We start from the raw sequence: 15,620 nt of genomic DNA on the forward strand, positions 1-15,620 counted from the left end.
TCAGGAGCTGATCGAATGATCAGTTTCCGGATCATTCGATCTCGCATTGAATCATGTCGATTCACGCACGAATGATGCATCGAATGAATTCGATGCGTGAATCGGAATGAGTTCGATGCGTGAATCAATGATTGCGCATGCTCGGGTGCGAATCGTAAATGATTCGATGCGCGAATCGCAATGATTCGATGGGCATCTAATTCGATTCAACGCATGCGAATTGATTCGAATGCGTAGAAGTCGAATGATCTCGATTGTCGCTGAATCGAATCGAAATTCCGGAATCCGTGAATCGAATGAATGCGATCGAATCATTCGATTCCCGAACAGCATCGAATCGACTGCATGAATCATTCGGATTCACGCATCGAATGAAAATGCAGTCGACGATCATTCGAGTTCACGCATCGACCATGAATTTTGAATCGGAATTAACTGAACAGAATACGAGTGCTATAGTTTATCACTTAACATTAGCGAACGTTAAAACTCTCCCGTTGTGACTCACCTATCGTTTTGTATTTCTCAATGTCTGGCTTGTTAGGGTCGGGAAGACAGGCCGTGGTGTCGGCTTTCGGCGGAGGATCGGCCATCGAATCGAACGAGGTGATTATTGTTCGGTAGATATCAGCTAGTAGACCATTTCCTTCCACGTGCATCTTCAGATTACCAGGAACTAGTGTGCGAATAGATGTTTGAAAATGCTGAGGTAAGTAAGTAAGTTGTAGATAATAGTAATAATGATAAGTAATTATTATTATTGTTTTTGATTTAATTTTTATCAGGTTTAATAGTAATTATTTCTATTATAATTACAATAAAAAAACATGCAATAATGTATACTACTACTACTACTAATAATAATACTTTTACTATTACTATTACTACTAGTAATAACAATAAAAAATAATGATGATGATGATGATGATGATGATGGTGATGATGATGATGATGATGATGATGATGATGATGATGGTGATGATGATGATGATGATGATGATGATGATGATGGTGATGATGATGATGATGATGATGATGATGATGATGATGATGATGATGATGCGCCTCTTCGGCTGTTTACATCGATACGGCAGACGATTGTAGACGATTGGAGACGACACCAGCGACAACGAGAAAACCCGTTTTCATTGCGGTATTCACATTGTTTCATCGGTTGGCTAATGTTTTGCGATTCACGTAAACGTACCTTCCTCGTAAACTCTCACGTCCGCGTGTAGTCTAACCATGTCCAGCAACCAGTAGAGGGCGTAGTCGGCAGTCATGTAGAAGCCGACGTGAAACAGCATGCCGAAGTATACCGTCAGACCTTTCAGTAGCTTCATACTGTGGGACGCATTGAAATTAACGCTTTCTCATAATAGTAATGATATACAGTGGGAAATATAAAAGAGAACATGAAGCAGCAGCAGCAGCAGCAGCAGCAGCAGCAGCAGCAGCAGCAGCAGCAGTCATGTGTCTGCGCGGACGTGATCAAGTCTGTTGGTGGGAGTAAGCTAGCGATCGCGCTCTTCGAGTGAGTGCTCTTTTTAACCGCGTTGTCTGTCATGATACTACTACGTTCAATACGTTGTGGCGCACTGAATTGCTAGCCCTGCATCACACTGCGGCTGCTATCCCGTTACACATATGCCTGTGATGCGGTATATCCTCGGTAACAAGTATCGCATATTTTATGTTTACCCTTCATTTCTGGCCAGCCGCCAGGAGAAGGCGGGTATGTACTTCCGCGCTTCCTTCTCCTTTAGCGGTAATATCGTCTCCTTCTCCATCTCCTCTCTACGCTCGTCGATGTCTCGTAGGTGAAAGGTCACGTAGTGGTTATCGTACCTGTCCTTCGTTAGAAACTTGTGCCGATAAAGAAGCGTCTTCACGATCACCATGCCAACGGCAAATGCCATCACTCCGTCCATCAACGAGACGGCCTGCGAACGCGGTGATTTAGAACGTTGTCAATAATAAATAATTAAAACGTCAGAAACTTAACATTGTGGCTCAAACAGACGTCATGAAATCGATATGGAAAGAGTTAGAGTCGGGTATGTGTTTGGTAGGGGTGGAATTAGTATAGGGAAGGGTATGCAGGGGCATGGAAGGCTATGGGTATTGGTAACCGGGATTGGTAAAGGCAGAGGGTATAGGCATAGGATATATGTATGGTTCAAAGGGAAAGTAGGTATGGGTATATATATATATATATATATATTTATTTATTTATTTATTTATTTATCGTTAACCTTGCTGGAAATGCACCCTCTTCTTTTTTACTATTAAGAGTATATAATATCGAATTATCTATTAATATTCATGCGTGTTAAGACGACACTGTGGCTTATCGCTGACCTTACTGAAGGTGTCCGTTCGTTGTCTTATTTCCCCCAAAATGGCGCGTCGGACTTCCGCTGAGCTTCGCGTCTGCTCCAGCGTCATGTTGTAAGCGTAGAACAGCGTCACGTTGACGTACATCATGTCATAGACGTCGTCAACGACCTTGTTCACCTCTAACACAACGTACGCGTGTTCTCATTACACGTGTCATTTCGAATCGCAATGTAAGTGTAATGTAAGTAATGTAAGTGTTTATCTAACTAATGCAAATTGCTAAAAACTTATTCGGCTCTAACGCTTGGCCTACACTTTTATTTAGAATGGCGATATTAAATGCCAGTGCAACCAGAATGAATGTCATTTGACTACTTCTATCTATATGCTTTCTCCTAAATTTTCTGCGTGTGTTCATACTTTATGAGTCGTGATTTTAACCTCGGCAAGTGCATTGCGATTACCGTGTCTATATATTGAATTTTCTGTGTAATACCCGCTTTCTCTGCGGTTCTGTTTAATATTCATATTTAACACTGGCGATCATAGCGCAACCGTATTTATTTATACTCACTGCTCTTTATTGGATCTGTAATGACTTTAGCCACAGTTTGCGGGAAATTGCAAAATAGTTGTCCGACTGCAATGATGCAATGAGACGAAATTTATAAGTGCACTCACGATATTCACGCGCAGACGGGGATACGCATACTACACATGACGCTTCAAGCAGTCATATTCACTGACGCATACACGCACACAGACGCGCGCGCGCGCACACACATATGTGAAGGCCACAGAACTTACTTTTAGCGATGTTGCAGATGCCTTTGAAACCGTTTGCTATTTCACAAAGGAAGTCGACGGCGCCGAGTTTTTTGCGACAGTTCTTAATTCCGACGTCGAATGTGGCGACGCACTTCTTATGAGGCGCGCCCATCTTCTCGTTGCACACAGACACGATGTCATCGAGCCAGTTGAACACTACTCCCACCGAGTCACCTGCAGATTTCAAGCTTTGCTAAGAACGGGCGGCTTCCAGCGTTAAACTGCTTCCATCACAGACAACGTTACAGTATCTGTGTTGCAATGGGCGCCAAAACTGATGACTTAAACGCCTGCTTTGTGTTATTATGGTTATTATGGTTTATATGGTTTAGGTTATGGTTAGAGGTAGGGTAAGAGTTTAGATTATGGTTAGAATTAGGGTTAGCTAAGGGCAGGATAACGGTTATGGTTAGGGAATATTCCGACAGTAGGCCCTACAAAGCAAAGCATAGACATATTAACATATCGTCGAATAACTTGTATATAAATGCAATGCTTTCCCCTGACCTTATCTTATTGTTTTTTTTTAATGAAAATATATATGTATGGGGTTTGTTTAAAGGCCACTGCATAAAATAAATATTTTAGTGCACTGGTTATTTTTACATGCGTTTGAGATAGTCGTTATGGCACAGTTGGACACTATCATGGACGCTCCATAGTTTCGATTAGCTTCTTACAGAGAATGCGTTGCAACACGAATTTTCCTAGTAATTTAACCAGGATTTATATCGGTGGTTGTATACGGTTTCCACAAAAGTACGAATGGCAGCGGTGGGATTCGAACCCACGCCTCCGAAGAGACTGGTGCCTTAAACCAGCGCCTTAGACCGCTCGGCCACGCTACCTGATTACAGTAACCTTTAATGAGGCCACATCACTTGTCTGAGATATGTTGTGTCGTAAAAGACCCACATGTACATGCACATGCCCCGAAGAAGGTTCTAACAAGGTCTAATGTTACGAACCGAAGATGCACTACATTGCACCATGATGGTTCGCCGAGTTCATCACTCGTTGAAATTGAGCTATAAAGTTAACGACGAGGAAGTATACTCACACACTTCGGCGAACAGGTCTTTGAGGGCGATGAAGCCCTGCTTAAGCTCTTCGACCACGGCCATGACAGCCTCGACGGTGGCTCGAAGCTTGTCGATGATCGCTGAAAGCAATTAGTCACGCCGCTGGCTCAAATTATAATCACGCTCATCGCCACCGCGTCTATCGTTGATGAAGCAATTAGTAGTTAGATACAATCAAGAGCTAATAAACACATTTTTAATGTATTTATTAACTCGATACAATTCTAGATTACAATGTTTGCAGCTTCATTAGACTCTCATCATCTTCAGGAATCTATGAAATTTTGTTACGCCGGACGCCGGAGACTCAAGGTCAAGTTAATAATAGTAGCGCGAATAGATGGCGCATCATCGACAAAATTTTTTAACGAACTTTCGAAATGATTTCAATGCAGTCGCAACGTTCAGAGGTCAGTGAGTGCTGAGATGAAAGCAGCTATATTATATAATATATCCTGAAACTAACATGGGGAATACGCTAGCGCGCCTGCTTTAGATTGCGATAATAGCATTTCTGTCCACGTCCAGCCGTTTCCCGCCGTTTCATAACTGTGGACCGTATTCTCAATTACGTATAAAGCTTTTTACGGAGCTTTTAGAGGGGCATGAGTAAAAATACATCAAAAGGTTCATTCGAATGAGCTTTTTTCATTCGAACGAATATCTTACGGTTCGAACGAATCTTTTGGTATATTTTTTCACTCATGTCGCTTTAAAAGCTCCATACGCGTTGGAACACACAGAAACCAACATCACATAGCGCAGTTTGCAACGAAAAGCACGGATGAAATGGAGCACGTGCGTAACTCACATCAATTAATGATCTCAATGGATAGCTGCTAGAGTCAGACACATTATGCAAAACAGTGTTCCGCAAGCCCGCAAAGCATGCGGGTTCTTTTCTCGAATGACAATGAAATGCCAAGTGAACGTAAAAGTGAGAAAAACATGTAATAGCAAAGGAGTTTGGCGAGTTGACGAGGTATATCCCAGAGTATATATATAAAAAAATTCGAACCGTTGACAGGTGAAGTTGCTTGCTCATACGCATCCTTCGTGGCGTTATTAGCGAGCTCCTGGCCACAAGACATGCTGTCGGCCATCTTGTTTACGTTTTCGGTGAAGTTGAAGACCGGGCCGCTTAGAACAAGGGCAAATATATAGGCTAGAAGAACAGTCCTTCCCTTGCCTACAAGAAGATATATATGTATTATGTGTGTGTGTGTGTGTGTGTGTGTGTGTGTGTGTGTGTGTGTGCGGGGTGCGTGTCTCTGTGTGTGCGTGCGTGCGTGCATGCACACGCGTTTGTGCGCGCGCGTGTGTGTATGTGTGTGTGTGTGTGTGTGTGTGTGTGTGTGTGTGTGTGTGTGTGTGTGAGAGAGAGAGAGAGAGGGAGAGAGTGAAAGCGCGTGCGTGTGTGTGTGTAGTACAGATGAGTTAGTCAAATCGGTTTAATAGTTCGGATGACTGTCACTCGGTTGTGTTCCAACTTTCTAGTTCCTAGTTCCTAGTAGTTTTATTCTATTCACATATAATAGCTTCAGAATAACTATTGTCCCGCCATCAGATTAAACCTTCTTAGCATAAAAAACGCGTCTATCCTTCAGATTGTGTTAAATACATTAAATTTTGTATCACGAGTTGATGAAATATATACTTGCAGATTTCGTATTCGCGTTTCGTTTATCGAGGGATATTTGCATTCTGCATTGATTCAAATGAGCATTCACCACCAGCGGAAACGTACTCGAGAACAATTGCGGAGCAGCGAGGAAGAACAGACATCTGATGGTGGTTGAGAAGGCCAGACCAATGCCGAGAACTATCGCCATCGTCACAGCGACCGGTGTCGCTACATTCGGCGAATAGTTCAGTTGATAGATCATGAAGAAGAACGCCACCGTGGTGAACACCATGCCTCCGAGGTATCCTAGTACGTTCTTCAGTAGTTCGTTCTCGTACGAACCGTCGTTGAACATGCGTCCCACGCAAAATCGCTCCGAACAGCACTTGCGCATGTGACGCCGTCTGGTGTAGACGCAGCACGGACAGAAAGCCTCGCATATGACTTCCCTCGTCCATTTTAGCACGTTGATGTAGCAGTCTTCGTACCTTTTTTTAAAGAAGAAACGCAATAAGTTGTAATTTTCTCGAATCGCGTTTTTAGTGATTGTTATTCATTATATCGTCGTAATAATTAATAGTGATTTTATTTTCATGACTCTTTTGAAAGAAGTTGAATGTTTTATAATGTAATGAATGCCATTCATGCATCGCTAGGTATTTAGATTTACATTATTTATGTCGCTATAACATTTAAATTGTGCAAATCTCCGGCCCTTTTAGTAACTCAAATATTATTAAATAATCGCATGAACTATTTACTAATAACTTTGACTAATAATTTATAAAATCGGAAATAGTGTTTTTGATCTAATGCCCGGCGCACACGTGAGTTAAATAACGGCGGATTTTCGTTGAGTAATTTGACTCATGCGTTATTTTACTTGAGTAAAATAACTCACGTGTGCGCCGGGCATAATATAAGATATTATCGTTGACAAATTAGTCGAGGCTATACGATTGTAGCATTTAATCGGCCAATTCCGGTTTATGGGGCTTCTACTTGGATAGTTATCTGTAAGTGCATATATATATACATAATATTTGCATAGCATAAAATATATAATGTAAACCGAATATTATTTCTATCCTTGAATGTATCTACATTGGCTATGAATTATTACGGAGTTATGGTAATGGCTTCATACCAAGGGCGTAGTGGTGGCAATCCTCTTCTCGCTCGCTCTGCGTTAATCTTTGCTTTCTCCACTTCATCCATTGCCTTCTTGAACTTGTAGGCCTTCATCGCCATCTTGACCTGCGCCATTTTTGCTGCGGTTTATGTCCTCCTGACCTTCTGCTACAGTTAATAATCGTGAAGTGCATCCATTCATCTAACTACACGAGCATACATTGTCGTTCGCTGTGTGCATTGTTCATTCTATTGTATGGCGCATAGAACACGGAGACGCTGTCGAGAGCTCATGTTAAATTATGCGACGTTAATGCGTAACAGCTAAATGTCGTGCACTTGTGTTGTGTGTTTTTTTATATTCCGCCTTTCCTTTTAAATTGTCTACGTCACAAATTTTGTACGGTGTATATTTGTTTAATTTTTGTTTAATTTTTTTGTTTACATGTAAAGTAAGTACTAACGGGACTAAATGTATCCTCAAATTCTTACCTGATAACATTGTTTCTCAACTAGTTAAAAATCCAAAAAACCTGGGCCATTAGATATATTGATCACGACATTAAATGCTTGCTATGGGCTATGTCTGAGTTACGAGTGTTTGTTCACATCGAACGGAATAGCAAAATAGGAAGTAGGCCTATAATGCAGCAATTTAACCATAAAAAGTGAACAGAATCACTTACATTTTGTAATAAAGTGGACCTAATTACGGGTGACGTAATCACGTTTTAAAATGATGGCCATCGCGAAATTCAATAATTTTTCGAAAACAATAATAGTTTAAAACATTTTCAGCTGGCTTACGTGACGTTATTAAGTATTGACGATTTCCCGGGCGTGCTTTTCCCGGGCGTGCTTCCCGGGCCCAGTCACACCAGAGCTACGCTCATCACGATCGCCCCGTCCTCAAAAAATTTGCCCGAGCGTGGTGAGCGTCGTTGAGAGCGTGGCCAATTGGGCCCCAGCCGGGCCCAGCGCCGATACTACGATCTAATTACGTCCATACTACGATCTAAGTGCGTCTTTACCCCGATCTCATTGCGCTCAACAAGCTTTCACCACGCTCAACACCACGCCCGCATCACGCTTGCACTGCGCGGACGGCGTCTTTATTGCGACCAATCGGATCGTGTTACGTTCGAACGACGCTTGCACTGCGTCTTAGCAACGCTCACCGCGCCTCAACTACGCGCCAATCACGCGCCGACTGCGCTGGCAACGATCATATAAATACCGCGCCGCGTTCTATACATCATCATTCATTCTGCCGTGCTGTCAAGATTAACATCAAGATAACTAAGATCAACATTATCAACTTAAATCAAGATTAACATCAAGATTATTTTCTACGGACACAACTATGCCGCCAAAAGACAAGGGGAGAGCCAGCAAGATCTTTGTTGTCTTCTATTTCTCCTCCTCATCCTCCTCAGCATGATGAGGGTTTAGCAATCAAGTAGTTCGAGTTGTCCTTCTACGAGAAACATAGCATAGAGTAGTGTTGCCTCATCCATAGTGGACACTGAACTGGTGGGGTGGCCAGGGTAGCACCCCAAATTATACCCCAAGTTTGCAGGACGTGATCTGAGCGTAACTAACACGTAATGCGAACGCCACAACGGCGTAGTCTGAGCGTGTTGGGCGTAGTACAATCGTAGTACGAACGGGTCGAGCTTGTTAGAGACGCACCATGGTCATAGCGAGAGCGTGGTCAGGTCGCAGAGACATCTCCATGGACGTAGTAACAGCGCGATGAAAACGTATTGACATCGTGCTGAGAACGGGGCGACAATTTTCACGCGCCCGACACGCTTGCGATACGACCATTAAGTTCGTACTACGCTCGAGTTACGTGGGTACTACGCCTTCCACGTCTCTAATACGCCCGCACTGCGCTGTATTTCCGCCACGCTCGCACCACGATTATTTTGAACATGTTCAAAGTTTGGCCACGCTCTCCACGCTCATGCTGACTGCACCGCGCTCGATCACGACCGCAGTACGTCTATATACGTCCACACTGCGTTCTACACGTTTCCACCACGCTCTTAGAGCGTAGTACGAGCGTAGTGAGATCGGGGCCCTGGTGTGACTGGGGTATTAGTATACAGCTTAGCCATGCACTAATAACGCGACGAATTAATTTATACTTATAAATAATTTCATCGATCTACTCGTTTTTTGCATCTATTTCGAAACGTTTGAGTTTTATTTATCTCATCAAACCACTCGAGCGTATTTCTTCTATGAAATATTAGTTATTCTGCGTGATGCTCGACAGGCGTGGATTTGGTTCTGGCCGTCCTTTACATTAGCGGATCTCCCCAAATTTTGCATTCTTGTGGGCTAAGGTCTGGTTCGCGCATGCCCAGTATCTGCCAAAAGAGACGAAAAATCCGTGTTGATTTTTCGTGTTGATGCGGTTTATATAAAGTATAACGCGTAAATATGGCGTTCGCTATTTATTTCGATAGCTAATTAAAATACGCATATACGCGCAAAGGACCACAATCTCATATCGCAAATTGTCGCAAATACATTGTCCTGCATTGTCGGCATTGCGATAAAATGCTTAGAATGTCCGCAGGTAAAATCCGCGCTAGACTCACCGATTCTAACATCAGCGACACAGATATTGATAGTGCAAGCAAGCACGTGACGTATAGCTTCCTGCGAAAATGGTTAACGTTGGCGTGCTGTGTACTGATAGAATTCTCTCAGGTGCTTACATAGTATTTTCTTTCGAGTTTAACAACTAAATTATAGCAGGGACTGTTTGACTAATATGTTCGGCGATTGCTAGAAGAGTATTCGCGAAAGCAAAACGGCGTTTGTTAAAATTCAGCACTTGCACAGTAGTTTAATGTAAAGGCGTGTTTATATCGTATATAAATTTACAACTATACCAGCCTTAATTGTGAGATGTGTTGCTAATATAAATGCATTTTCTTTTTTTTCGGCTTGAGCAGCGATCGGTAGAGGGTGGCGATGCGTGTGTCCGTTTCTCGCGGATTTCTTATCAAGTCCCGCCGATAAATACCCAACTCTCAAACGCATCCTGGGCTTTCCGTTTGGACTCGGACTTGGTGTAGGTACGTCTAACTTAGGCCAAAGTACATTCTGTTTTGACTATTGTTTTTAATGTTGACGAACAGCACATCACTAAAATATGAGAGATAACTCTTCAGAATATACGTCGGCAATGTTTCCCGAAAGTATGCGTATATACAAAACTCACAAGACCGGTGTAGCACGAAACTCTGGGTTTGCTAGACACTACATTCACATTATTTCACCTTTAAAATTATGTTCGGATAAAATGTCATAAGGAAGCAACGAATGGTGTTTGATATTCTAATCAACCCAACAGTAATATTGATTCCTCAAATTACGGCAATATTAAATTTCCGTACGAGTATTCTAATGACTGTTAAGTGTTCGTGGTGTTGACATACTTCATTAGTTTATTTCAGCCATTTTGCACGTGTATACACAAGAAATATGGGCTATGCTTTTTTTCAGTTTTATATTATGCTGTGATAGCTCGCATGCAGTTTGACGAATCTGTCCGCTATGCCATCGGTGGCGCTGCTGCGCTTGCCCTTGGTATGGGATGCTCTGCTTCCGTGCAGGTATATACGCTATAATGCCCGTAAAAAACATTTCTTCGACGTAATACTAGTAACTAGCATAAGCATTATTGGCGTAACTTACATACGCATTATTATCCCAAGTACCATAACTAATACAGGTGTGTACACAGAGAGTGTTTAGATCGTGAGACGTGTACACAGAATCCTAAAAATCGTGCAAGCGCGCTTCTTTTACTGTCTTATTTACTTAAATGTTTCCGTGACGATTTTATTTGTTAACATCAATCAACACATTGTAAACAACACTTCGGAGTTAATGCTGTGACGACTTGACATTGATAAGTATATAATAGTAGATATAATCGTGGATAAATATAATCGTATAATCGGAAATATAATCGTAGATAAATATATAATACGATGGTGTCGTTAACAGGTCCGCTGTGTAGCAATGCTAGTCCTACCGACGTTCTTTGGTAAGAACGGACGCGGCGTGGTGGCAACGTTCGCGATAGCCTTACTCATTAGCGGTACGTTGACCAGGCTGTCTATTCGGATGTCCGTCTGTCTGCACATCCGTCAGTCTGTCTATCCATCAATCTATTCATCTATTTATCCAATGGCCTAGTTAGTTGTAGCTCATCAGCAGTTAATCAATAAATAAATTCAGTAATAAAATCAGAAAAATCATTATAGAACCAGAGTCAAGACTTTGTATTTACATTAACAATTAAATTAATTTGTATTTAAATTAATTACTTTGTATTAACGTACGCATACAACAACCTAAATACGTTTTCGAATAAAATTACAAGGCGCGCGGCACCTTCTTTGTACTCAGACGTATTGTGTACTAATCAGGGCCCATCGCTAACATCGTAAGCAATTCGGAGGAGGTGATGAGATCCATTAGTTGCTCAGCGGCTCTTGGCTTCAACTTGACGAAGGAGAAGTTTGATCTAGCCTACAAACCCATCTACAACGTCATGATGGATCTAGCGGTAATTAATGCCCCCGCGGAATACTAGCCCGCGATATAATATCGAACACGTCAGATATTGTTGACTCGCTGCCGGTGATGATATCAAACGTGTCAGGCATTACGTAGTAGCCGGCTAAAATATCGAGTATGTCAGATATCGTGGAGTTCCCAACGATAACATCAAACATGTCGGAGATTGTGGAATCGCCGGGATAATATCAAACATGCCAGACGATCGTGATCACGGGTGGTATTCGCTCGTAGATTGAGCACAGATATTAGACGATAATATTTTAAAAGTATACACCACGACGCGACTTTTAAAAGTATAGCCACGACGCGCTACGAAAATCGTCCTGGTTGTTGTGGAATTAAGTCAAGCACTACGTGACCGTCTTTCATAGATGACGTCATCACTCTCTGCGTGAATAGGTCCTGGACGTCACTTGGCGTGATGACGTGTCGGTCGTCTGCTAAGGTGCAGACGTAACGCGAGAGAGACGCGAGTCATATCGGTAAACCTTAACCATACCGGTAAACTATCGTTACTTCATGTCGCACATTTCCTGCTACGATTGATAGTTTACGTTTGATTCAATTACAATTGCCATTGATTGACCAGAGCCGCGAGTATTGGCGCTGGAAATAATTCAGATTTTGTTGCGTTTTTTACTGTGGTTTTCCCGACCGGTTCCTAGATAAATTTTGTTAGATTAAATAATTTAAGGATTTTTCTGTGTTTCTTTAGGAGCAAGGCCACAATATGGACAACATGACATCTCAGTTAAAGAAATCATTCAGTCCTGTAGAGAAGGAGGTATGGTTACTTTACGTAAACGAACAGCGAACTAACACATGTAACGTTCTCAGGCGTACTTATACAGAAGTGATTGAGAACAATATAATAAATGTATGCAGGCGAAATATATATTAAAGCTTAATTCCTGGTATAGTAGGAATATAGCTGATTCCTATAGGAACATACAACCAGTGTGGTTACGAATTCGGAGCTTCAATTATGTAATAATTAAAGGCGAACAAATATGTAGGATAATAATTTTAAAAGAGAAATATAATGAACTTTGCGTCAATAATTTCATCCACATGATTACATCAAATATTCCACTTGCTTGGAGTTTGTTTTCTGTTAGTGGGATTTGCATCCACTCATTACCATCTTTAAGATCTAATAGTTAGTACGAGATTTTTCCGCATAGATTCTTGACAGAGCCACGCGTCATAATTTCTTGCCATGCGTAGAATTTTATATATTGTAAAGTTTTTCCCTTTGGGGGCGATTGATCAGGCCGTAATCGTCACACAGGTGTAACACATCAGGTCTTGTACCTCGACTGCCTGTGACTCCGAGTCTGACTCTGACTCTATCGCTGACTGGACGACTGTCATATTCCTCCCTTATATACTCGCCATGCAGCCCAGCGTGGCTTTGTATAGAGGGCACACAAATTGTACACGTGCTCACATCGTGGGGGAAACTCAAGGATGCCTCAATGAAGCTCTTTGAAGCTACCCCGCGTGTGTAGGCTGAAGTTGCCAACCTCCACGTCCGCAATGGTAATACTAACGTGCCGAGGTTGCGTCGAGCTTTATGCACACACTGATGTATGATGTCGTTGCTGTATGATGTATACACGTATGTACCCCCTCCAGATATGTGTATACGTGCTCAGGCATGCACGACAAGACCCCAAAATCGTTACAATATATGTAGGATATTGAAGATTGTAAGATGTGATAAGATACATAAGATGTGATTTAAAAGCAGGATAGGTTGCATTGTCGTGCTTGCCAACTCTGCTATATCTCCACTGCTATATCTCTGCTGATATATCTCCCCTGCTATATCTCCCCTGCCATATCTCCTCTGCTATATCTGGGCAGGTGAGCGACGATAAGGAGGTGGATGGGCATAGGAAAGAGACGGATTATGTAGACTACGCGGAGAACAGCGACACAAAGAGATCTGATCTGATCGATAAAAAATATGCAGCCAAGGCAGAGGGCAGCCCGTCAGCGACATCTGAGAATAACTACGCGAAAAAGCTAGACTACAGGTGCGAAGGTAAACAGACTGCCGTACGTAGTGTAGTGTACAACACGTATGTGAGTACGAAAGCCCAGATAAGGCTCATTCAAATTTCGAAAGAGTGATCCTCACATTGGTATATATGGGAGGGAGGGAGGGAGGGAGGGAGGGAGGGAGGAAGGGAGGTCGGGAGATTGGTCTGGAGGGAGGTCGGGAGGGAGGTCTGTCGGTTGCTGACTATAGACGATAACTTCCTCTTTGTCGGAAAGTGTTATCTCTGTTAGGTCATTCTAGTTTCCGTTGAACTGTCGACGAATCAATTCACCGGTGCATAGCAGATGTAGCTGTTGTCGTTTTGCGGTCGGAAAGTATTTCCATCTGAGCTTCTGAACGATCACAAAGCAGGAACACCCGATCTCACCGACTGATGGCGGAGAAAGATGAAAAAATCAATTTTGATGCAATTTCTGTCATTGTGTCATTGTACACGCTCGCTTTCAGAATTTGCATTGTGAATAAAACCCCCAAGGCAATGTTTACGAAATATACTCAACCATATCAACCGACGATACGTTATTTTCAGATGTTTTCAACCTAGGAGTCGAACTTTGCCGAAAGAAATTCAAAGACCTAGAGATGAAATGCGTGGACAAAGTCAGTGTCGTGGTTGCACCCTTGCTCTGCTGGCCGCTAAAACTAACCTTTTTTTGCAAACTAGTCAAACGTAAGTGTCTAGGTTATCATAAGCCCAACTCTGGCCACAACCCGCTCACTGCCATATCGCTACGTCAGGGTAACTCGGCTGCATATGCTGCCCGGTCGTATACTGGGTATGAAATCAAGCGAGATTTTCAATTAACATAACGAATGCGTTGAGATTTTTTTTCATGAAATTCCCAGATATTTACGACGAAATTTCATCTACTCCCGGGCATTTACTTGCCGCTGAGATCTGCAGTTGTGCGACGAGCATATTGCAGAGAGAACTCGACTTGGGAAATAGCGCGTCTGCTTTATATTTTCTGCTTTAACCATGTTGCCATTGATCTCTGTTTAATCCCTAAATGTATATATGGCGAATACGCACTGGACGTGAACGTGAGCGTTGAGACCCAGTTCGTGTTGTAGTGATTCCAGGCAAAGCGACGTGTGACTCGGTCGGCGCACTCAACACCGGGTTCGGAGAAGCATACGACAGTGCAGTGAAGGCGGCAGACGAGTTCAACAAAAACTTCGAGGTGCAACTGCAATACCAGGTAACAAATAAGTCGATAATCGGTACAATAATCTATGCGAATCGATATTCGTTGTGCTCGTGATTGTGATCATTGCACCAAAACACGGAATGTTACGGTATAGTATTATTCGATTTTACCCCCGCTTGGCTCCTTTCGTGGATAACAAGACCTCCGCAACTGTGCTGCTGTGGTGTCCCCCAAGAGGCGTTTCCCAGCAAAGCTTATTATTGTTACGTGGGTGAGATTGTTAGGCTTACGCCGGCGCTCTGTGCCCATCTCTATAATGACATTATCATTTTATAATCGCAAAATTTATTCGTGGTATATATCAATTTACATGAATAAGGGTAGTGGCGTGGTTGTCGTATGACGTCGCACATGTAGATGGTGGTGCCTGAACAACGACTAGATGCGACAACAGCACAGGATATAACCAAGTCGATCGCGAACGAATTCGAGGCGCGAAGACAGTGGATCAATTTCATCATGACCTGCCTACAACGGGCCCTCGCCTTCATGTTTCTAAGGACATTTCTTAGGTATATATAGGTTTGATTTAAATACAGAGATTTGGGTCACACACACACACACACGCACACCCACACACACACACACACACACACACACACACACACACACACACACACACACACACACACACACACACACACACACACACACACGACACACGACACACACGACGACGACGACGACGACCGACCGACCGACCGACCGACCGACCGACCGACCGA

General features: G+C 42.7%; 1 non-coding gene across 1 annotated transcript; it reads right to left on the minus strand.

Annotated features, from left to right (window-relative positions):
- Positions 1 to 3,934: 3,934 nt before the first annotated feature.
- Trnal-aag lies at positions 3,935 to 4,016 on the minus strand. Its single transcript has one exon. It is a non-coding gene; the product is annotated as a tRNA-Leu (tRNA).
- Positions 4,017 to 15,620: the final 11,604 nt, after the last annotated feature.

Source organism: Priapulus caudatus, unplaced genomic scaffold, assembly GCF_000485595.1.
Source record: "Priapulus caudatus unplaced genomic scaffold, Priapulus_caudatus-5.0.1 Scaffold267, whole genome shotgun sequence".
Lineage (NCBI taxonomy): Eukaryota > Metazoa > Priapulida > Priapulimorpha > Priapulimorphida > Priapulidae > Priapulus > Priapulus caudatus.